The sequence below is a fragment of the Xiphophorus maculatus genome, chromosome 22 (genome assembly GCF_002775205.1).
Source record: "Xiphophorus maculatus strain JP 163 A chromosome 22, X_maculatus-5.0-male, whole genome shotgun sequence".
In the NCBI taxonomy this organism is placed as follows: Eukaryota; Metazoa; Chordata; class Actinopteri; order Cyprinodontiformes; family Poeciliidae; genus Xiphophorus; species Xiphophorus maculatus.
In genome coordinates, this window is record NC_036464.1 from 26,642,673 (window position 1) to 26,668,829 (window position 26,157).

The window sequence follows — 26,157 nt, forward strand, 5'->3', positions numbered from 1 at the left end:
CAGTCTGGCTGGACTTAAGGGCATCTGTGGACCTGCTTGTTGTTGCTCTTTGAAGGACAATTAAATGTTCCTGATCAGAAAGGCAGAAAATTATGGGTTCCATCATGCGGTGGGGTGATGGCAGGGACTGCGGGGCTCATCAGACTAAACACCAAACAAAGGGAGGGTTGCAGGTGGGATCTGGAGCACTGTCATTTTTCACACTTTAAACAGGCTTCAACATCAATGCGAACAATTTGCTCCTAATCAATTTATGAAATCTGTTTTATTGATTGACAGAGAGGGGTGAAATCTCAGCCACAGCATTCCCTGCCTCACCATTTAGTGCATGGTGCACTGCAGCAAACTTTGTCATAGTTCCTTGATGCTTGGTTTTTGGCTTGAAGTTAGTCTTGTGGGTTATTTGTGTTTCATTGTTTCTGCTGTATTTGTTTCTCCTGTCATGTACATTCACATCGTTCATTCTGGTGTTTATTCCATCATGTCTTTCTAGTGCCAGGCACTAGCGTCTAGTGCAGGGGTGGGCACTCCTGGTCCTCGAGGGCCGGTGTCCTGCAACTTTTAGATGCATCTCTACTTCAACACACCTGAGTCAAATAATGAGGTCGTTAACAGGACTCTGGAGAACTTGACTGCACTTAGGAGGAGATTCAGCTGTTGGATTCAGGTGTGTTGGACCAGGGAGACATCTAAGAGTTGCAGGACACCGGCCCTCGAGGACCAGGAGTGCCCACCCCTGGTCTAGTGCGTTCACACTGCAGCCTGAAGTGACCCGATTCCGATTTTTTTGATGTAATAGATCGACCTGTGTCCGATCTTTTCATGACAGTCTGAACAACACAGGTCAGATTTTTTTCAAATGTGACCCAGGCCTCTTGGTATTATTAAAAAAGAGGATCATTTAATGCTAGCTTTGGACAAAAAGTTTTGGCTCTTTCCTCTTTTCTCTCCGAGTCCCTGGCGAGTGACGCTCTCTGTGGGCGACGTGCAGCGACCGCGTGCTGCTAGAACGAAACAACAAAGCGTGTTGACGTCACAGATCACAGAGTTTAATCTCATACAAAGCAATCGACAACAAAGCTGCAGAGGAACAGAGATATGCATTTTTCTCATAAAAAATAAAGACACACAAGGGGAAGACAAAACGAACATGAAACACAGACAAAAAAGCAAAAAATAGCGGCCGCTCTCTCTCTCAGCATTGACCCAAATTTTATAGTCAGTGGGTGTTCCTTCAATTTAATATATGCAGTCAAGGCGTTCCGTTCTTTGCCCTATTGGAAACTCCGTAAGGACTCAGAAAAACTTGGAAACTCCCCTCATTATGGCAAAGGTGTCTGTTTTTTGTCCAAGCAAAAGGGCGGACCACCTCGTGTTCATCTCCGCCTGATACGGGCAGATCCCTGACGCCAAAAAGTCTCTTGCCCCTTCGGACTGTAAATTTTATTGCTGTGGTGTCAGCGGGGGAGGAAAAAAGGGCCCTGCTTTGTCTGCTTACCGCATCTCAGACGAGACCTGTTCCAAATAAGAGTATTGTATATAACTGTTACACATGTCGTCGATTAACTGTGTTAAGCACCAAAAAAATAATCATTTTTCTTAACAGTATCTGATATGTACCCGATCCAAAAGTGACCTAACGTCCAGGTCGCATTCACTGATGCTTGACAAATGTCACTATTCAGCGTCTTGTTTTTCTTCTGCGCCAGCTGGAACAAAAACAACAACCATGGTGGACCGTAATGAGGATTAGTGCTGGTTCTGGTCGGACAACAACTTCAAAATCGCAAGCTATGCTCTACCATTAGCATCCATGTTTACCTCTGAGCACTCCTTCTTTATGGCGGTTGGCTCAGTCTCTATGAGTGACGTTATTGCGCCCTCTACTGCACATGCGGGACACTTTCAGGTCGTTTGCCCGTTCACACTGAAGAACACACACAGGTCGTATATACAGTATTTGGAAGTAAGAACAGCCACGGCAAAAAAATTCAATTTGACAAAAAAATCGGAATTGGGTCACTTCAGGCTACAGAGTGAACGCAGCCTTAGTGTCTTGGTTTTCTTTTGTTTGTTGTTCCGATTTTCTGGGTACATTAGTGACATTATAACTGGATAAAAACCAGCCCCTTGTTCTACGCTTTGCTTCGTTCAGGGGGACTGGACCCTCGTCTACTGAGGAACGAGTGATTCCTGGAGGCTCTGTTTAAGATTTAAATTAACGTTTTCCAGTGACGTATGTCATAGTGCCAGTTCGACACTACGAAGGTTATGGAAATTTCCTGCGCTGTTAACAACCATCCTCCACTGTGAAGAGAGAAATGCCAATCCGAACAGGCGGCTGTTAATGTTAAATTAATATTAAACGGACTAGACAGCTTTGTTCTCTTCCTCTGCTGCCATTGCTGAAACTACAGAGAAAATCAACGTCACAATTCCTCCTTCTGTTCACTGATTGGTCCAGTTGAAATTCTAATCCAAATCAGTGGGTGAAAGTCCAGACTCAGCTGTAAACCAGATTTGAATCTAGCAGAATAACACAGCAAGGCATTGGCTAGGCTAGGAAAATCCCTGCAGCCCAGTCAGACTGGAATCCCAAGTCAAGATTTCCCACTAGGAAAATGGGAAAGTTGTATTGTTGGGTTTAATCTTCCTGTGTTTTTCTTTCTTTATAATACCATCATTTGGTAAATATCACATGGGTGTTTTTGTTGTTTATTGTTTGTAGATGTTCATTTTAAAAAATGTACATAGAACTCTGGAAAGAACTTCAGTCTCCTAAAGGAGTTCACACTAAACTTTAAAGCAGTTGTATGATTTTTCCAGGCCGCACTGTGTGTGAGCGTGTCACTGAGAAATGTTGCAGCAGCAAAGATAAGCAGTAAATCTGGGAAATGTGGGTTTTACTTTGAGAGTTACAAGCCCATCTGAGATCGACTAAAGCCTTTAAAGAGCCTGTTAAGCCGGAGACGTAGCAGTGCCGAGTGCCACGCGTTTTACCGCGTCAGCATGGAGACAATATTTCCCCTCCTGCAGTTTTAGAACATAATTAGTCGGCGAACGGTAAGTGAAACTCACCGGCGACGTTTCTTTTATATTCAGCTGCAAGTCCGTCGCCAGCAGCTTTAATGGTTCCTTCAGCGGTGATTCTCTCCTCCTCCCAGTCAACAGTTTGGTCTGAGTGTCGTCTCACATCAGCAGCTCCTCTGCTAATGAGCTGCCGCTGTGATTGTCAGGCGGACCTGAAGAGTTTCTGGAAGTTGGAGCTGAGTGGTCGATTTCAGGCGAGTCCACACCGAGGCTCCCAATAAAGTCGGAAATGTTTGCACCAGAGCTCTGCTTCTTGTTTGCTCTTTTTTCTTCTTTTTTTTAAAGGTTGAAACTCTACAGCAAAACGATGAATCATCTTATCTGTAAAGCTCCAGAGTCAACAGAAATACCAGGATTTACCACATTATAAGATTAAGGCTCAACCTCCAATATCTAGTGTGGCTTTGATTATATATATATTTGTTTCTGTAAATGGCAGAAAACAGCAAAAAGCTGAAATAACATTTTAAGTTCAACAAACAGCAAAAGGAAATGAAAGTTGTTTGTTCAGCTCTTTGTTGGGGACGTGACAATTATTTGACATGTTTGTTTGCTTCTTTTTTCCTGAAGAAAAAAAAAAGAACCAGTTGGTTCTCATCATTTGTTTGACCTGACAGCACTGTGTAAGTATGTGCCCTTTACGCTGTTCTTATTTGTGACACTTAAATGTTACAGATCAGATACCAGTTTTCATATCAGACAAAAAGCACCTGAGGAAATATAAATTAGAATCTTCTCAACAAAATTTGTACCTGTTATTTCTATCACCACTCTGTGGTTAACCACATTTTGTAAAGATTTCATTAATGACAGTCAGGGACGATTACTAATATAGAATCAATAAATCACTAAAACAGAACCTGTCAACATGGCTCCCTTGTTGCTGTGTGTTGTGTTTATGAGCCTGTTAGCAGTTGTTTTGAATTTCCTCCCCCTGCAGATTATTTCCTCTACATGTTTAGACCTCTTTAAAAATGGGACCACATTCAGGTTACTCTTTCTGTCTCAGCATGGTAATGATCATTTCAGCATTTTTAATTCAGGATAAGTAAGGGAATGTGCTTATTGATTCCTGAGCATTGTTATTTTTTAAGACATTTTACAGAAAATTGTTTAAAGTTTTGTCTCTTAAAATTTCATAATTTAATCATATTTCTTGACCTTAAAAGAGTAAACTTGATATTGAATTATTCCAACACAATTTTATGGTCAATGGAAACACATCTGCTGATGTAATCCAGGTTCCTTTTTCCTGTCATATTAAAATAAAACCATTTGTTTATTAAAATGAAACATTTTTCCATCTCGCGTTCCCTCTTAGCATTCTGGTTTTAGCTGCACCGCGCTCTCTTGATCCAGCGTTGCATTATCTCGGCAGGCAGACACACAGGAAACACGCTGACACAATGACAAGAATAAAAAGGCCTCTCAGTGGAAGTATGATGGAATCAGTGTTGTTGATTTGTCATTTGGTCGGCACACGGCAGGCGGCTGCCAAACTGCCACTGATACGGTTGCCATGGAAAGGGTGCCGGTTTGGTACACGCCAGGCAGAAATCTGGTGGGCTGCTTTGATATCCAAACTCTGCAAATTCAAGCACTGAAAAACTGAAAAGTGAAGAATCTGTACCTTCAAAAACGTGTCCTTTTCTGTCCTTTTGCAGCACGGCTACCAGCGAGCGATAATAATAATAAAAAGAAGCAGCTCTGAGCCATTCCTGATAAGGAGACAATCAAATCTCACCGAGAATACCTAACATACTCAGTGTATTTACCTATTATCTAACTGGAGATACAAGATGTGATAAAGAAAAAGGAAGAAAAATATATTTCTCCTTCCTCTCCTCTCCTACATCGCCCATTTTCCATATGACAGAGCAATCCCAGTGACCTTTTAGCTTTAAAGTTTGACAAGAAAAATGAGAATTAGACTGCATGAGGCTGAGTTTGTAATCTGCTTCCATGATTTAAATAAGCTAAGTGCAGTCTAACATCCAGGAGGCTGGCTGCTTTAGGGCAAGTGGAACTGAAAGTTATGTCAGATCTGTATGTTTGCCACATGCTGAGATAGGAAACTAAAAACTAGTCAGTTACAGCATGTAGTGAAAGACCAATCTATAGGTACTATCAAGACTTGTAGAATTTCAGGCACTATTATAGTAGTACAAGTGTACTCATTTCCACAAGTCATTTCATGATTCAATGTTGGAAGTAATACTTTTTATTTCAATGAATCTGTCAAAGAAATGAAGAGGTCATTATTTGGGGGAAAATATGTGTAAGTCCAATGCTAGTTTACCTTTTAATGAAAACATTGAGATATAAGGAGATAGAATTTTGCATAAGGCAAGGTTTAGGTTTACATGCAGAAATCTGGATGAGGTATTTTTATGTATTGCTCCCAATAAGCCAGCTTTGTGTTAAAGTATTAAAGTGTTCTCGACCCTTTCAAAGTTTGTCTTTGACCCTTAGCGCCTTTTCAATCCAGTCCTATCAGCTGCATTAGCACGGTGAATTACCTACAGTCTGTCGTCTTAACAAGGCTAGACAAATTATGGAAAAAAAGGACATAGCAAACTATCCAATCAGCCGTGAAGTGACACTGGACCCAAGCCTAATGCTTCAGTTCATTATCTACTCTATACCGTCATTTTTTAGCCAGTAGCTAAAGTGTGTTTTTGTCAAAGCCATAAAACAGTATCTAATTTAATTTAGGATTTCTTATTTTCTTTCAGCAGCACTGATTCATTACACAAGTTTAGTTTCTATTCCTTTATGAATGTCAATGTCAACATTATTTATAAAGCACTTCACAACAAACAGGTTGTGCCAAAGTGCTGCACAAGAAGAACAAAATCATTGACAGCAGGAGGCAAAAAGAACAAAAAACACAGACGACATAATTAAATTAATGCTTTTGCACCAAACAGTAGTTCATATTACTGCCATTTTTGAAAAATCTTGACCTAAAATGTTATTAACAATTATGCTGACCAACAATTAATAAAACTAGATTATGCTGGCAAAGTGTACCCTATAACCCTCTTAACAGATTAGTTGGGTACTTTATTAACCAGACTGTGTAGCCATTTATCTTGCTAACTTAGACACCATCAAATAAAATACATTTGTAGTTGTAACTTGAAAACATAAAATTCTAAAAGACACAAATAACTGCAACGAAACCTATTGCTAAAAATCTCTAAAGAAAAAAAATCAAGGAAAATCACCTGCAAAATAAAGAAAAGACAATTGAATGGATCATTAGCCATTTATTTTGCTAATGTAAATCCAATTTCAGCCTTCGCTCTGAAGTTTAGCTCCAGTGTGAAGATGAATAAAAAAGTAATCTGAGCTAAAGATATCCGGACATTCAGATATGTAAAGGAAAAAATCCCCAAAACGCAAAAAAAATTAACTGAGACAATTAAGCAGCGCATGAATCTTTAGTGCCGTTGACATGACAACACGTTGACAATGTCAGTGAGAGTTTAAGTGGTTACAAGACAGCAGAAGGCAACGGTGCCCAAAATGATGATGTGGAAATAGAAAGTAGAGGGAGCAGAGGGCAGAGAGGAGAGCAGACAGATGGAGGTGAGGAAGAGGAGGAAAATCAGGCAGGAAATTTCGATCATAAACTCTAAAGTTGTTAGTAGTTTCCAGATGTTCGGATTGCAGGCTCTTTCAAAACCCAAACAACATGTCACACAATAAAAAAAAAACATGACAGAAGGTTGATTGTAAATAATTGAAAGAAATTATACCGTATATTTACTCTCATTATTCAGGCTTGGCGTGCAGAATACTAATGGTGCCCCGCCAGGTGGAGCTGAGGATGGAGGGAGCTGTTTGGTGGAAATTTGTGTGATAAGAGTTTGAACTTGAGCTGAGGTTGCGGGGCAGCGAAGCAACATGCCAGAGGGTGGAAAAACACCAAGAAACAGAAGGTTGAAGGTAAGTAATTTGGAGTTATTACAGCTTAATGTTCACTCTCATTACTTAGGCAGAGCAGGCAGGATGCTAAAACAGATCCTGATTAGTGTCCGGTGTGTGGGGAGTTTCCACAGAGCCGCGTCGTCCAGAATCTCCCGAAGACAGCATAATGTTGCATAAAGTTCGCAAGCAAGTTCCACAGTATTACGCATTTATTCCTCGGGATGTTAAATGCCACATCCGGCAAAAGCTGGGGTAATATGAGGCTGTGCACACAGTGTAAAAGCAAAGTAAGCTTATGCAATTACAGCCTCAATGGCACAGAACAGCAGGAAAGCAGAGTTGGTGGGAGTTATGTGAGGGGGGACACAATAACACAGAACGTTCTTTCTAATTTATAATACAACAATACAACAGCTGTGCAGAAGAATCTGCTCCTGCGATCCTGCAGCGCTGACACTGGGATGAGCCTGAGCTGCAGAGGGGAAGACGACTCAATGTGTGTGTTATTATAACCCCATCATACTGCTGCTTATCTATTGCATTTCAATAGCGTTCAAAGATACAGGGCTTTTGAGTAAGCAACAATTCAGCAGTGCCTTTGTAGTTAGTGGCACTTACTGCTACAGACAATGTGACATAAGTGCATTCCGGGGTAACTGGTATATTAAAATAAAACTATTTTAAATCATTTTTTTGTTTAAAGTTGTTTAAAAAAAATGTCAGCCACTGGGCTGGGGAAACCCTCCTCACTGAAATTTAAACTCCAAAACTCCTGTAAGGATCCTTTAATGTCCATGAAAGCTCCGTAGACCATCATGGCAGATCGGAGCACTGCGCTGCGTCCTTCCTGGTTGCTCAGCACTTTGTCCTCTGGAAACACAAAACATCAAGACAAAGTTAAAACATCAGTTTTCAATGAAAATCTGTGCCTAGAGGTGTTGTGTTGCAGTGGCATAATCCGAAAACTGCCCAAAAACGCATTAAAAAAATGAAAAACAAACAAAATCCAATCTCTAATGAGTAAATTTATTGAGTCGACCAAAAATCTGACATTAAATACTCTTTATGAAATCACAGGTTTTCTTCAAGATCTCGATCTTCGGACTGGAAGAAGGTTGAACATCTGCTTACTGAATTTGTTTGAGATTTATTTGTTTTACTACAGAGCTACCGGCATGTTTGTTACTGAACAGTTCAGGTTTGACGTCTGATTTTTCCATTTATTTAGAAGTAATAGGTGCAATTCACACCACTTGTCAAAGGATTGTTCTGCCAACTCTGTTTTAGACTTCAGAAAGGAGTTGAGCTGATTGGGGCAGTAAGCTGAAACACCCTGAAAACTCTCGAGTTCAGGCTGAGGATGGGTCTCCACTCTGGGTTGAACCGTTTTCTGTAAATCTCCTCCACACTTTGATTAAAGTCCAGGGCTGCTCGTGTGGAGCAGCCACCTCACCTGAGTCATTACTGCAGCCATTTTATTCATTGAGTTGTCATCCAGTGTCTTCACGCCTGACTGCGGCTCCGGAGGCCCGTGGGCCACGAACGGAGAACCGCAGCGAGAGCCACGGCTTTACAGCTGAAGTGAACGTTTCAGGAAACGCTAGAGATAAGGAGTAGGTACTGGAGAGGTGTGTGTGTGTGTATGTGGGGGGGGGCATCACAACACATTCAGTAAAACTCTTTAAACATGGCCGGTTCTGAAAAAAAAAAAAAAAACCACAGATTCAGTTTTGCTTCCTTGGGAGGAAGGATTTTTCAAAGAACGTAGCTGCATTTCTATTACAAATGTATGCAAAACTATTCAGCTAATGTCGAAACAAACATTATTTTGCACTGGCAGAGTTTCCATTAAGAAAGAAATACAATTAAAATCACATGAGGATAAACAGAGGATAAGCCCTGCGACAGACTGGTGACCTGTCCAGGGTGACCCCGCCTCTCGCCCGGAACGTAGCTGGAGATAGACACCAGCAACCCTCCCGACCCCATTAGGGACAAGGGTGAACAGAAAATGGATGGATGAGGATAAACTTGTTCACATAATAAAACATGCAGTGCCATGATTGTTGTCTTCTTCATGGTTTGCACCAGTGGCAACCTCCAGTTTTTGATTATGTGACTCGTGTGCAGTGAAAAAAGTTTGACAGTTTTGCAGTAAAAATTTGCAGTTTTACAAAATAAACCAAGTTCAATACGGCCAAAAAAATATCCACCTCATTCTGACACTTTTTCTTTCTTTCAAAATTGACGTCTTTCCTTTAAGCAAATCTAGTATTGAAATGTGAAATTGTGAAATGCTGATTGGAAACGCAGCCGTTGTGAGATTTACTTCTGTTCCCACACATGAACTCATTCCTGCAGCGGCCCACTTACTTCACATATAAAATGAACTCATCTACTGCCTTGTTTTTGCGTGGCAGCATTGAGACAAAGGCTGTGAGCCAGTTAGATGGGAGTTCCAGCTGAGTCCAGGTCCAGTGGAGCCGAGCCGAGCCGAGCCAGGCAGCCTGGATAAGAACAGAACATTCCCACATCCATCCTCTCTTCACTTTCTTCACGTTCCCATTATGAAGCCCCTGACAATGAGACGCTGGCCGTCTGTGAATCCCAATATGTTTCTGTCACTGGATCTCCACTCCAACTAACAAAACCAGTGAGTCACACAGCAGGACAAACATCCCAGAGAGGAAACGCTGACAGTATTTAGGAGCTTGTTTTTCCATGAGAGATGAATGCATACATATTGACTTCATTACGTTCATGTGTTTAGAAACTTTAAAAGTGTTTGCCACTTTTTCAGTGGAGCATACAGTAAAGATAGAAGTCCCAGATTGATTGTTAAAGTGCAGGCTGGTAATTAAAGATCTGAAAGCCTGTAAACAGTATTTTATGGACTATTAAAGGGAAGTGACTCTGCTACTGTAGAAGTGATTGCATAGGAACATCTGTTCCACAGGATTATATGCTTGCTTAAGAGATTTGTTTTATGCCAATTATGTAGTGTCTTGTAGAGCCTTACAGGAGACAGACCAACACAAAGTAGTTCTGGTAGTAGACTGGAAAGAACGTGGCGGATTAGGCTGGGCAGGTTGGTGCCGATCGACGTCTCATTGGTTACTGCAAAATTGTGATCCCAGCAAATTCATTGCAAAATTATGTTTGTCTCATGTTCTTGTTATGCACATTTTGACAGTTGATGCAAACAGTAAAACTTGAAATAATGTAATAAATTTTGCAAAAGGTTTTTACGCTCACCTGAGGAGGGTTTTTGCTTTTCCAAAAAAAAGAGTTGATGCAGTAAATGTTAGACGGAAACACTTTTCTAATGAGAAGATAATTGATGGAAACGCACCTATTTCACTTCATTTTTGCAAAATTTTAAAAGTTTGCTCAAATTTTGCATGACAATTATATGGAAACACAACTAGTGTAGTGTCATGAAGTGCGGTGTAGATGGTGAGGCAGACGCAGCAGACCCAGGATGAGATGATTATGGTTATTTAATAGTGAGAACAAGGTGCAAACAAATCCAAAAACAGTCCAAAAACCTGGCAGCACAGCAGAGCGGAAGGCAGAGGCTCAGCACTGGTAGCAACAGGACACACGAAGGACAAATGACAACACACAACTGCTTAGAACACACGAGAAGGAACGAGGAACACAGGTGGAGTTAAATACACAGGGGGTAATCAAGGAAACGAGAGACACCAAGGAACAATCAAGGGGAGGACAGGACAGCACGGAGACTCAGAGACACAGAAAACTAAATAAATACACAGAAAAACTTGGAACATGACATGTAGATGTAATTTCGAAATTTGCCATTTCCACCAACCTTTTCTAAGACATTGATGAAAAAATCTTTTTAAAATCTGCTCAACATTTGTATGACCTTCGGATAGCAGCATTGCTATTGAGGAAATTATTTTGAATTTTGCCATTTCCGTCAACCTTTTCTAATGCGATACTTCAAGATACGCATAAAAAATGTTGATGGAAACATGTTTCATGACTGCTTTTTACTTACATAAAAATATACTGGAGTAATGCTGCTATTACTGCAGTATAGCAGCATTACTTGAGTGCACATTCTGGCCTCTGTCTACCTCTTGGATGTTGGTTCTGCAGTGCAAAGTTTTCTGTCCTGAAGAGCTGATGTTATGTGATTATGTGATGCTAAGTAATCTAGATTATTTCTCTGAAACATTTCAAGCTTTTCAGCTTCTCATCAACTCCCACAAACATAATTTCTATTTCCATTTTACAGAACAGCTAGTAAACTAACAAGACTATGTACAGCTTTCATTGAACAATATTATTTAGAAAATACAAGCCCATCCAAGCAATTACTTTATGATTGGGGCTTTTTTTAAAAATTCCCCTTCATAATTTAAATCATCATTTACTTCTTTGTATTTGTCCAGATTATCCTCATCGCATACTAAAAGTAGTTCTATGATCTCTAACATAGATCATGACAGAACAGAATGAATCTCTCCAGTGCTTCCTGCGGCTCCGCTAGGCGGTTTTATCAGAGCTCGTTTGCAGATAGCAGTCGCTTGTCCTGGTGGAAAGGAGCTTTACGGACTCGCCCAAGCCGAACCACCGTACCATACAGCTGATGTGAATTTAAACAGCAGCGTCAAATGAGCTAAAAGGCCCTTAAAGCTACAAAACGAGAGGTTTTTCACTTCAAAGTGGCACATTGTTTTGATTTAAGGCAGTGTACCATTTACTTGTGATTATTGGAGGTTGACTTTTACATGGCGGGGGTCTGTGCTGTCATTTCCATTGTGACCTCCTGTGTTCAGTAAATGGACACCGCTCTTGTTGCTCAAGGTGTGACTGGAGTGTGTTGCATCTACCTAAAGTGGTTCGCTGAATTTCTCTCTCAGCTCTCAGACGTCCTGATTGCTGTCATTTGGTCAGCAGCGGCACCCGCTTGTTGCAGTTCACAAAGAGGTGTGTGTGTGTGCGTGTGTGTGTATGGAGACACGAGGAAATCGAGGAAGAGGAGGAGAAAGATTGAGGCAATTTGAAGTAAGCAGAGTGTGTCTCCTAATGTTTCTTTGAACATGTGTGTGGATTATTCAAGTAGCAATTTGGAGACTGCGTGTGTGTGTGTGCGGGCGTGCGTGTGTGTGTGAGGACAGTTTGAACAGCTTTTCGAGTGGCTACTTTGATGTCTGACCCACTTTGCCTGTTGCTGAGCATAAAACTATTTATTTAGTTTTATGTCGGTGTGTGTGTGTGTGAGAGAGAGGCTATTTATGTGGACTGGGTGAGTCTGTGTGTGTTTACTTTTGATGCCCTCAGCATCTGCAGGTTAAGACAGCAGAACATCTCACACTCCGTCTCCTCATCTCCTTTTTTCCTGTCTTCTCCTCCCATTTTAGTCATTTTCATCTCTCCTTCCTCCTCGTTTTCCACTTTGTGTAATGTGCTCTTCTCTCTTTTCCTCATTCTGCTCCGTTCTTCCATCTTCCTTGTGTCATTAGCTCTTTCTGATACAGTGGTTAGTTGCGGCTCTTAACTCTGATTGGCTGAATCCCGTTAGCTGTTGCAAAGCACCAGATAAATCTTCTTTTTTTTTTACTCCCTTCCTGCCATGACTTTACCATGAGAGTGTTTAGTAACCAGGAATGACTCCACCAGTCAAAGCTTCTGTTCTGCTCTGCAGGGCTTGTTTTTCTGTGAAGGATTTACTGCATCTGCCTCCTGTGCTGTCATTCCACTCTGGAAGGAAAGTGTAGAAACTGTGGAACCTAGTGAATGTACATCTGAATGTTCGGTAGAACAAATGTTCTATTGAACGAACATTTGTACGTTCTATCAAATGTACAAATGTCTGTTCATGTTGAAATTAGCCCAATTGAGCATAACTTGAGGATCATGCAGGCTTTTATCAAATTCTTGTTTGTTTGTCTAGAAAGTCTGGTTTGTTAGGGAAGGTTTGAAATGACTAAAAAAAAAAATCTAACTCTGGTCTGCCTACAAACCTCAGTTTGGTGTTGGTTGAAGTGAACTCTGGTGCAGTTCGAATGCATATGTGAATATCAAGCAGACCGGAGACTGCTCCAAAAGCAGGAGACCAACTACACCACAGGGTATTATGGGTAAATACAATCAAACAAATGTGAGTCTAGTTCAAGCAGCAGAAATGTCTTGAGGTCTTGAGCCAAAGACAAAAGAAACAACCGCTAAAGTTTGACATCACATAATTGTTTCTATTTCGTGAAGAAGGAGGTTGACTTCTTCAGAAGTCTTTGTGTAATTTCCCTCCTCACCTGTGGTGGCGCTGTTTGGACACAGTGTGAAAGTGAACCGCACCAACTGAAAATAGAACAAACGTTTTGGTCACCAGTGGAACCAAGTCTACCGGACTGTCAGGGCTTTAGACTTGTATCTAAAGATGATGACTCAGTTTATATTGGCTCATTTAAAAATAAAACCTACAGCTCAGCTTGCTGTGCCCTTTGGGATCCAACACCCTGTCCAGAGTGGATGTGTGTTTTCTTCCTGTTTCTTAAATTAAAGCATATTCATGTGTTTAATGAACCAAAGCCCAGATTTAAATTACATCGAGAATGTGAGGCAGGGTTTGAAATGTGCTCTTCACAGACATTTCCATCAAATCTGACAGAGCTTGAGCTTGTTCATGGATTCACTGAGATGTTCTCTGGGAAGTTGGACAAGTCAGAGTACAAAACTACCACTACAAAAGACTCAGTAAGTGCTCTAATGACTGCAGATGAAGCCTCAATCAATAGACACATTATGTTAACAAATATAGGTCACAGCTTGACCTGGAGTGTACTCCGCCATTTCCAGTTTAACAAAATATCAGCAAGCGTTTCAGTGAGCCAGCCTCAGTTTTGTCTGTGACTAAATTATGTTTATATAAAGGCAGCAGAGGATGGAAATGATCTAGCAGGGAAATGCAGCAAAGATTCACACTCTCTGTTCACACTTAAGTCTGCATGAATTAATAATTTGTTCGGCTGTTATGGTATGGAGATGTATTAAAAATGCAAATGATTATAGGTCTTAAACTTGAACAGATAGTGTCGCTGCCTGCTCTTTGAAAACAATCATTTATTTATTCTTGTTTCGTTTTTTTGTGCATTTGTTCACCTTGCACCTGACTGCGCTAACATCAGAACAGTTTGGAAGGAGGATGGAGCTACACTGACTATACAAACGTATTCACCTCCTTCTGTCTTTTACTTTTATTTGATGTATTTAACTTTTACTTAACCAGGTAAGTTGATTGAGAACAAATTCTCATTTTCAACAATAACTTGTTCAGAAAACATTGAAGCATCGTACAACAGAATATCATACAGCAGAAAACAGAATATCATAATACACAAAAATATAAAACTACAATATTCATCAATATTGAAGTTGGCGTACTGAGCTTTTGTGTTTTTTGTAGGTTCTTCCAATTATTGGGTTCAGTAAAATACATTGACGATTGGCCATTGGAATGTCAGATTTGTTTCACAAATCAACCTTGATCAATAAAATTTTTACAAAAAATGACAAAAATTGCTTTAATTTCAAAGTAACAACTGATTTCTACAAAAATGACAATTGAATAATTACAGTATATATAACATATGCACCTACCACAAATTCTCCATTGGGCTGAGGTCTGAACTTTGACTAGGTCACTCCAGATTATCCATCTGAAGTGGTGGGTAACCACTCAACCCAGCTCCATGTAGCTTTAGCTAGATGCTTTGGGTTGAGAAAATCAGCGTTTTCTGATGGAAACTAATTGTCCTGAATGATTTCCCTATTTTCATTCTTCCTTCCAGGCCTTCTGGTGCTGCCACCACCATGCTTCATAGTGTGGATGGTGTATTGACAGTGGGGAGCAGTGTTTGGTGTGCTCCAACCATAGCATCTTGTCTAATGGTCAAAACGCTCCATTTTGGTCTCATCAGATCAAACAGTGTTCTTCCTCCTCACCATGGAGTCTTCCTCATACTGTGGGGCAAACTCAAGTCTAGTCTTGATCTTTTCTTCAGTGTGGGGTTGAGTCTCTGTTAGGAAGCTGTTTAACCATTTAAACACTGCTTTTCCAATAGTTTTGCTGATGAATGGAAGGTTGGAGATCGGTTTCTGCTGCAGTGACTTTTTATCAGTGCTGGTTTTAAAGCCCTGGTCAGTTTGATGGCGCTGTGAAAGAGACCAACTGAATCAATCCAATTAGCAGCTGTAACAAAGGAGAAAATATTTCTGTGAAATTGTTGTCTTTCTGTTTTAGCCAAGATTACGCTGAAGAAGACATGCAGCCATCTCCTGGGAGGAAAAATATGCATGGATCATAAAGAAGAAGATGACTAACATTGCCAGCAACCTGGCCTTCGTCTTCCCATGTAGTTCTGCTCTACTCTCATCTCCCTCCAGAGTTCTGTCTGCGATTTCTCCCATTGATTTTGATTTCTCACAATGCATTTCATCTTAGCCAATCAATTAACACAAGGACAAGTTGTGAACTATGTAAATGTTCTGTGTTGTTTTAGAATTGAATCAGTCTGTAGTTTAAGCAATGGCAGTGGAGGAAGTGAAGGAAACTGTTCAGCCCGTGTTGGTCATGCCTGCAAATATTGAGCAATTAAAGTCAGAGGAAAAAGGAATGTCAAAGACTGTTTATTGCTGCCAAAGATGTTGTTCAGTTCGGCATTTCTCTCTTTGCTGTGGGGATGGTTGCTTGCGGCACATTAATTTCTGGTAAACCTCATAGTGTTGCTTCCTTCACGATCAAACTGACTTCTTATGGCTTGGCTGAATGTTAGCAATTGGGTGAAATCAGATCCAACTGTTTCAAATTTCAGTATCTGCCTACGCCTCTAGCTAGCAGTCGTTTTTCAATAGCTAAGGATCCAGACCCTCTGTATGAAGGGAAATGCAGAACAATGGTCTGGGTTTTACCAGGCTACCATGAAACTAGTATGAAACAATTTAAAAAGTGTGTCATGTTGCATTATCCTACTGGAGCTCCCAACCAAAGATGGAAACACTACGTTCACAAAGGGTAAAGTCTTGATCAGCAGCAATGCTCTGCTGCTACTTAGACGCCAAAAGTGTACCAAGAACATCTTTCCTACACTACTACACCACAGCCAACAGCATGTACCATTAATACAAGGCAGGATCTGAGGGTCCAGACCCTCTGTACGAAGGATGTTATGCAGTCCAACTTTCCCCCATCTGAAGAGGAAGAAGCGTCTGCTGCCTGTGGAGACTCACACGAGTTTAACCTTTGATTTAAAATGACTGTTTCCCCAATAGTGCAAACCTTCCATGTGATTTAAGTCAGGTCACTGGAGTTGAAGGTAAATACACACTTTGATCTACCAGCTCCGCTCTCTGCGCTCTCGACTTTGCACTTTGCCAATTTCCCTGTCAAGACTGTGCGACTGTATGTACTGCCTCCTGCTTCACGCAGCCTTTTCATGTCGGGGGAACTCATTCCTCTCATTTCTCATGCAGCCGGTTCGGCAGTTTTCTCCTCTCTTGTTCCAGAGATTCCAGATTCCAGCTGCACAATATATACAACACCACAGTCCTTTTATTACAGTTTTTAGACCAGCAATAAAGAGCAGCAACCCACTTGACGGCCAGCTTTACTCTGATCTTAAATCAGCTAACAGGATTTTAATGACAAAGGCTTCTTGTCTTAAATAACTGCTCTCTTGTGATTTTATTTTCCCTCACCAGCTCTTCCTCACATTTCTCCCCATCTTCCTTGACTCTGTTTTGATGTAATTGAGGAGAAGTGGGCGGAGGAGGGAAGGGTGCAGAGAGCGAAACCTCCAATCAGCGATGTCAACACTTTGCAGCACTGCGTTGTGAAAAGGAGGCTGACTTCACGCGCTCAGGATAATGGCCGCTCCAGGTCCATAAAGCGGAAACCGTCAGTAAGCGTCTGTATCCCAACTCCCACAAAGGCAGAAACGGTGAAATAGAAAGCCTCTTCTCCATGTGGAGATCTTCCTCTTCACGCATTAACATTTAAATTAACATTTATGCGGGCACAGGTGTTCGTTTATCGGGCGTTTAACAATGGCCTCGGCTCCACCAATCGGAGCGTAGGACAGGAAGTATCCACTTTATGTGTCATCATTAACGTCGCAGAGCGCCGCAGATGTCACTCTTCTCCCCAGAACGGGATGCGCGTCCTCAGATTTTATTTTCTAACTCTGAAAGTGAAAGCTTGCTTTGATTATTTTTTGGACGTCCGGTGTCGTTTTTTTTTTTTTTTTTGGAGAAGGTGGTCTGAAGGGAAGAAGCTGAGCAGGGAACAAAGTTAAATGAGAAAGTGAGCTGCGTGGCTTTAGCTGAGGATGTCACAGTTCAGTCGCTTTGGATTACAGCTTTAAGAGAAGCTGTCTGTCTAAATGGCCTCTCTTGTGGGTGTGCGTGCGTGGACTGTGTGCGCGGACTGTGTGCATCCTCCACCTGAAGGATGAGGCCCTCTTATTTGTTTTTCAAAAAGCAATTAGGTGTTTGGTTGACATCAGAACTCTACAGACACAGAGCCATTTCTGTCTCACTTCAATATAGAGTCAACTTTTACCGTTTTGCTTTACTTAGGAACATCTTAATTATATCTTTGGTATTAGACTTTCAACGGTGTACTCACACTAGCCTTGTTCTGGTCAATCAACCAAAACAGAACTTTGGTCTGCCTAAGAAGCTAGGTCTGGGTTCAGTCGATGTGAATTCTGGTGCTGTTTGAACACCAAGTGGACTGGAGACCGCTCTAAATGCAGCTATGGTAGCTATAGTGCAGGGCATTCTGGGTCAGTACAACCCAGAATGCATTGTACTTTGGTCTTTTCCCAAAGACAAAAGAGAAATTCTACAACTGTTAAAATCTTTCGCCAATCCATTTTTGTTTCCATTTTGTGAAAAAGGAAGTTAAGCTCAGTGTCTTCTTCAGAGGTTTTCATGTTGTTTCCTTCAGCAGTGCCACCCCAGGTGAGGAGGGGAACAGATTTTTCAATCTGCTCCCTCCAATCTGTTTGGTTGGTTTGACACGGTGAGTGTGAAGGTCAACTGCACCAGCTGAAAATGTAACAAATGTTGCAATTTTGGATCCCAATCGAATCGAGAATCAGACTATCGGTTTTAAAAACACACTTAAAATGTCAAAATTTAAATCAAAATGTTCAAATTCAAAAGTCTATGTGGCACTAGGAAAGTGAGTCATGAAACTAGCGCCCCCCCCCAGAGTAATGCCTTCTGGAGACCATGGGCTGTGGGTCTGTGTCAAGTTTATAGTTGAGTGTACTGTGCAACCAGAAATGTCAGGAGACATTTAATTTTGTGGGGGAGAGTGTGGCACTAGGAAAGTGAGTCATGAAACTAGCCCCCCCCCCACATTTTGTTTTTGGTGATGATCACTCACAGCCTAGCGTTAGAATTTATTAGAGTTAACAATGTTCATTAGAGTTAATGTTTATTAGATTTAACAATGTTTTGGTTTCGCCATCGGAGGGCGCTCAGTACCACATGCAACAGCGGGTGACACTCTGGCAGGCTGTAGGAGTCCGCCATTGCAGAGAGGACAGCTTGTTGCAGCGGATGTGGGGAGCGCTACTGTAACCGCCAGTGTTGTATAGTAACGAAGTAAAAATACTTCACTACTTTACTTAAGTATATTTTGGAGTACTTCATACTTTCCTCGAGTATGAAAATTTTTGATGACTTTCACTTTTACTTCACTATATTTCCGAACTTAATCGCGTACTTTTACTCCGATACATTTTCAATGTGTGGTTTAGTTACTCGTTACAAAAAAGCGAGAGAGAAACGCAAAGTGTTATGATCCCACCTACTGATTAGCAAGTAGCAAGTCGGTAGCCTGCTTGCCTGGGCTTGTTCATCACCACCAATAGGATACACCTGTTTCACTTCTCCCATTAAACACAAAGCAAGTCTCGCAATCAGCAGCAGCCACATGGAGGAGGAGACGGAGACCACAACGACTGCAACTACGTCGGACACGGCTCCAGGGGAACCACCAGCTGGTGATGAGAGCCCATGGCCTTATTTAAATACAATACACTCTTTCGTGGGTGTTAAAGATTCGTCGTGCCGCATGCAGTTTATGTTATTCCTGCCCGAAGATGTGGAAATTCTGTCTTACAAAAACTCCCCGTCCAACTTGAAGAAACACATCGAGGTAACGTCTTATGAAATGGTTATAATCCTCCTGTTTCAGTAACTATAGCTTGGTCACTAGACACTATTGTGAAATCTTGAGCATAACGTTACCTGTATAAATGAACTTTGTTTGGCATTGTTTCAGTTCCACACGTGGTGTATTTAGCTTAGGCCTAATGTTGACTGTAGCAGGCTACCTAGACTCCTCTGTTCAAGGGGGGACAGAAGCCATAGCGATAGCAATTTAGACTAAATTTAACGAATATAGGAAAGGCATGCAAGTTTAAAACCAGGTTTACAGATGCCAATAAGCTGCATTTCCCTCCCAATTCTTTTTTTCTTTTGCATAATGACCAGTTGTGTGCACCACCTACTGACTGTAGCATTGACTGATTCACTGATTTGTGAAGTAGAGTAATCATAACAGCTCTTTTTCTTCATGTTGGCCGCATTTTCTGTACTATTTATTTTTCTCATTTTCAGCACTGACCTTACTTGAAGGGAAAACTTAAGGCTTACAAAAACTTTGTATTTTCTGTCCTGGAGGGTTTACTAAGAAGCTGGTTCAGTTGTAAAGCAGGTTAAGTTAACCTTGTGCTATAGGTAAAGCACCTAATTTTCTTAACTAAATGATGCCTGCAGGTATATCTATTAGCAGGTTTAATTTTGCCTGCACTTGGTTGGGTACATTATTTTAAGTGTATTTGACAAGTTTACCAAAATATAAAAAATGTCATTCAAACTGCATTTGCTTTGTTTTACTTTTTACTTGTACTTTTCATTACATTACTTGAGTACATCCATTTTTACAGTAATTTCCATACTTAAGTACAAGAAGTTTCAGATACTTTAAGACTTTAACTCAAGTAACATTTCAGTCAGTGACTTGGACTTTTACCAAAGTCATATTTTGGAGAGGTACTTATACTTTTACTTGACTCTGAGATTTCAGTACTTTATACAACACTGGTAACCGCTGTATTTTCTTTTTACAGGTAAGCTGTGTATTAGAATGTATAGCTCGTAATGCCAGTAGCCTCCGATGGGTACGGAATGACACAACAAAGGCGCTTCAGTATAGCTGCATTACTGAGCTAGATATAGAGCAGGAGTTAGCACCAGGCTAAAGTAGCGAGGCTAACGGCTCACGCTTGGCTCGCGCTTATGTGGGCTCGGTGGGTCGGCTTAATAGGGCCGCAACATGTGTTTTAAACTTATGTATTGTTTGAGTTCAGTTGAGTTAATGAAAGTATGTTGGATGTAGATGTACAGTGATGTCAGTAGAGAGCATGTGTATTTGTTGTAGTACCACATGCAACAGCGGGTGACGCTCTGGCAGGCTATAGGAGTCCGCCATTGCAGAGAGGACAGCTTGTTGCAGCGGATGTGGGGAGCGCTACTGTAACCGCTGTATTTTCTTTTTACAGTTTAACCTGAATAAATATGCTGCACGAGGAGTGACTCGGCCCATCATTTCCTGCTGTGTAACATCTACATACATTACCTTAGATTTTCTTTCAACTGGTGTAACTCGGGTCAAACAAGCTGCTCACATTAGTTTGCTGGAATTCTTGAACCCATTCCTGCTGATAAAATAGATCCAACTATCCAGCTACATTCACACAGCAGCCAACGCGGTTCATATCCAACGTTTTCATGGCAGTCTGAGGGGCCCATCTGATCTTTTCACGCCCCAAAACATCCAAGTGTCACTTCCATAAGTGGTGCTAAATCAAATATGTATCCAATAGTTTTCTGATTGTTAAAAATGCTTTTCTTATCTTATCTTAAAACATTTTACCCATCATCCTGGTTGAATACTCCTCTAAAATATCTCTTTTCCAATTTTCTGCAACAAATCAGGAGAAAATTTGTAAAGCTCTTGAGGAAAGTGTGAGACAGGCAAATGTCTATAAGTGCCAGAAACAGCACCTACGAACATTCACTCCAAAATGAAAGCGGTGGGCATCTTTCTATAATCCATACGAGCTCTCTGGACAAATCAGACCTCTCCGCCTACCAGTAATGTACTCCACTGTCAAACTAGGTGAAACCTTTAAGACTGATGTTGATGAGTAGCTGAACTGACAAGCATCTGCCCGTTGTTGCCAGTTCATCCACTCAGCTCCTGAACCGTAATCAGCTCATCGTTCCTGCTGCCGCCGCCGTTGCTGCTGCTGCTGCTGCTGCAGGCCCGAGTGATTGCCTCTTGTTCCGACAGTCCTGGCAGTGGCAACAGCGAGAACAGCCAGGAAACACATTAGCAATTCATCACCAAACTATGACTGAATCACACACTTTACGCTGATTTTATCCAGTAATCTGTGATATGTGAATTCCACAGCTGTGAGATGCAAAAACAACAGATGAGACACTTGTACAGGCAGGCATGGTGAAAAGCACGACTGTAATGCTAGAATGTGCTTTATTAACCTTTAGAATGAGGATAAGATAATCAGTTATAGAAAAGGACATCTTAAATTATGAGGTTATTGAACAAAACTATTCCCAAATGCAAAAACAATCCTGCCTTTAAAGAGGCAACCATTTTTCTCAGTGCTAAGGTTGGGTAATTAGGCTAGATCCTAAAACATATTACCTAATTTATTTTGTGCTTGGACTCAATTAATTTCTCAGGAACAAAGATTAACATGCATAATTTCTGCTCCCATATTTCAACTTCTGTTTTTTGTTTTAGCTTTGCACACTACTGGGTGAAACTGTAAATGAATGCACAATCACAGCACCTGTATTACCAAAGGTTTGCCATATAGACAGTCCTAGCAAAGAGTAAGTTGCACCTTCACGGCAAAAAAAAGTAAACGTCTGTAACCCAAAGCCAGCAAAGCTCCCTTGCAAGTATTGAGATGGACCTTTGGGTGATTTACTGTGGAACCTTTGAGGTACAAAATCACTGCTCACAACAAATGGTACAAATTTGTACCAGTAGGGGTCAGTGTTCTGTCATCAGTTCCTTCCCAGATGACAGAAAAGGTGCCAGAAATGTAAAATGGCGGACTGTCTAGTTTGACGTGGTCTGTCCACCAGAGAACTTCTTCAAAAACTACCTGAAACTGTAATCAATATTAATGAAGAAGAGACTCAAGGATAAGTAACCTGACCATTTTTGTTCATTCAGTCTCCATTAATTTCAGACTGACCTGCTAACAGCACCTAGCATGTTTTATTACGTTAGAGAAGTGAACAATTGTATGTAGTTTAGTAAGAAGAGACGAAAGGAAAACTACATTAAAACTGAGTAGTGGCTATGGGAAAAAGCAGCTGTGGTTAGCCGCTGGGCTAGCACCAGGACAGGGTGTGTGTAGCCACGTAACTAAGGGCTTAGCAGAGTGTGTGTAGCAACTCAGCTGGCAGCAGGGCAGGGTGTGTGCAACGGCTGGGGGAAAACTTGGTTGGGAAATACCATGGAACAGTTATTATGAATAATACATTCACATTTTTTGGATTTCAGTATAGTTTTTTTCCCCAAGTCTTAGTGTTTGCAATTTTTTTTATTATGTGTTGATGCATCTGGCCACACTTAGCTGTTAGGTTTTGTAAAACCCCAAAAAGAAATCAGACTTTGAATCAACGCTCTACTTAATAATTAGCTTTTGGCAAGAAAAGTAATTTCGTCTCATTATATTATTATTATTATTGTTGTTGCACATTGTCTCGTGAGCTGAGGATATCATTACACCCTGGTAAGATCTGTTATCTATGAGCAGATTTGGAGTCTTGAGTTGGCTAACACAAAGACATGCTAACGTCAGGCTAACTTTTTGCATGTAAACCTTGGCTACTAACAGTTTGGGTTTTTAAACACTGTTAGATATACAATTGAAAAAAGGTTGTACTGTCTTGATACAAACACTGTACAGACAGTGAAGGCACCACTTGCATGTCAAGCTGCAGAATGCGCAAATTAAACTACAATTTAATTCACTGTTGCCAAATGAGTTAGTGTTGTGCAAGAATATAGTAACCGCTGCATAAGCTCACTTCATCCCTCTGTGCCTTTGTCATGGTGCACAAAATAATAGCTGCAGATGGTCTATTGTTCCAGGTAGTTGGAAGCAGATGCTGTTTGTGTAAAATGCAAAATATGTTATAGACACTCCTTTTCATAAACATCAACACTAAACAGCAAAAAAAAAAATATCTGATTTAAAAAACTCCTTACCAAAATTGTGCTTGTACTTCCAAGCACAATATTGGTCATGAGTTTTTTATTGACTAAGGGGGTGATTTAAAGAGTCAAATATACTGTTTTGAGCTTCACATCGTGTTATGATGTTATTCCCTCAACAAAACCTGGAGTGCTGAGGGTCATAGTGAGATTCTCACTAACTCTTCCTATGTGAAAAACCAAATTAGGTTTGCTTATGTAAATGTGATTTCTTGGTTTTCTATTTTTAATACATTTGCAAAACATTCCAAAACATATTTGCACATTGTCATTATGGAATGCTTGTGTGTCAAATTTTGAGGAAATAAATTCATTTAATATAATTTGCAACAGCAAAATGTGAAAAATAGATTTCTAATTTTATTCAAATGATCACATATTTATCACTGCTGGCTGTCAATGGCAGGAAGGTCAATTAGAACCTGGAGGAAAAAAAAGCAGAAAAATATAAAAACCAGTTTATGGAGCAGGTGGTTGGGTAATGGAATATAAAGAAAAACACTAATCATGTGTGTAAGTGGTAAATAATAATTAATTTTCTACTCGAGGCAAAATGCTGTGGTCATTGGACCAATCTCAGATGGTCTTGTCCAGGCTCCAGACAAAACTCACATCTTCCCTGGACCTAACAGGTGTTTGGGCTTATAAGATGCCATGTCCAGCTTTTTAAATTAAGTGTTTTTCAGATTTAGCGGTTTAGAAAAACCCCTCTCTTTCATCTGTTGTTGTGTTTTGAGGTCAGGGGCTGTTCCTCTACTCCCAGGCCTAATTAACACCCAATAGGTTTAGCCCAAAACTCATTTACCTAAAGTACCGTCTTCTGGAATTACAGAAAAAACATGGCCTTTTTAAATCACTCCCTTAGTCAAAAACAAAAAAAAAACTCCTTACCAATATTGTGCTTGTGCTTTCAAGTAAATTGTATCCTGAGACAGTGGGCAAATGAATCTCTGCTAGAGCTGGTGAATCTAGGTTGAGACATCCTGTAGAGAAGAAAATGAAGGTCAGGGAGACTTGAACACACTTTGTTGTTGAGCACAAAAGGCTCCTTCCTCCATCCTTGGTTGTGTTTCCCAAGATGAATCTGTAAGATTGTTTATGTTCGGATTCAGCGCCAGTGTTGTGTTTGATTACAGATAATGAATGACTTTGCATAGCAAGTGTTTGGAAGTGCAATGGAGAGCTGTTCAGTCTGAGGCAACCTCTTGTTTTGTCTAAACAGGAGCACCAAGGAAAAAAATAAAGACAGAAAGAGGGATGCAATCAGTCGTCATAAATGAGCAGAAAAGTGGAAAGACTCAGAAGTAAAACAATGTCAGCGTTTGAAACCAGAGCACTGACAGCACGCTGCAAAGAGGCCCATCAGAGATTCCACTGACTCAGATGACTACAAGATGTGTGATGTGTTTCTGGCAGCCGTGACCCATTTCTGCACTGAAGCAGGAGTGATCAAAAAAATCTTAGAACAAATGTTCCTGCTTTTTGCCTTTTTCTGGCTCTCTGCAGTTTCGGGCTCTCTGAGCCTTGACTTCCTGTTGGAGGAAATGCCTGGCCCATCGTGCACAGCCATTACAGACCGACCGGAGTGCCAGCTCACCGCACAGTCACACTAATGCCCTGAAGGTCCCATTGATCCACCACTTCCCTGAAGTTAATGTAGTAATGCCACTGTGGTTTAGCATTACACTGGAACTAAAATGTTGGTAGAACATTTATTTCTATTTCTGTACAGTTGCCAGGAATGTTGCCTTGCAGCAAGAAGATCCCAGGTTCCAATCCTGGCATGGGGTCTTTCTTCATGGAGTCAGTTACTGGGTCAGCTCTTACAGTCCTAAAACATTATTGCTAGGTCTCTTGGAGTCTGTTGCCGCAGGAAGTGATTGTTTTTTGGGTACCTGGTTGTGTGTATCTGTGATGGACTGTTGTCAAAGCATGTACAAACATGTTAACTCATGTAACGTTTGACAAAAAACAGACAGTAGGTACAGTAGTATTGCTTTTATTTAGTCGATTTGACTGACTAAAAATGGTCATATGGTTCATAAACAGGTTGATGAGGACAGCAGCCATAGATTAGAAGCCGTAGAATCGGTGAATTTGCAGCAAACGCTTTTTACAAGGTAAGAAGACTAACGTTGATACTTAGGATTGGTAAGTATTACATTGTGGCGTAGTTACACATCTAATTATTAGTAACCATGAAGAAAATATCCCACCCTCATGTAACCTACCATATACGAAACTAGTCTGCTCCGGTGTAAGAGGAAATGCCATTTAAGACATAGTGGTTTAAATCATGTGTTGTGAGTTCAGTCGGTGACTTGATCCAATCAATAGGAGGGAGAAGGTATGGCTCGGTTTCTTTTTTAAACACAGCTGACAGTGAGTCCCAGCTAGGTGAGCTACTTCCACAGAATAATTAGCTCAACTTGAACGAATAGAAGCCATGGCTATACTAGCAAAAACAACCTGGGAAAACAATTTCACATTGAATACCCCGTTCAATGCTACCTTCTCTCACTTATGAGAGAGAAGGTAGCACCAGAAGGAGCAGAGATTATGTCATGACATAATCTCTGTCATGATGCCTCAACATGATTAGGTGACATAGTTCAAAGGGTCAATACAGGATGAACTCCACCGAACGCCGGATACACCAGCCACTCTGCAAAGCTAGGTAAAGACGATGGACGAATCAATGACTTGTTTTCCGGCTTCATCTGCCATTGGTACAAGAATAAATATTTCAGTTTGACTCA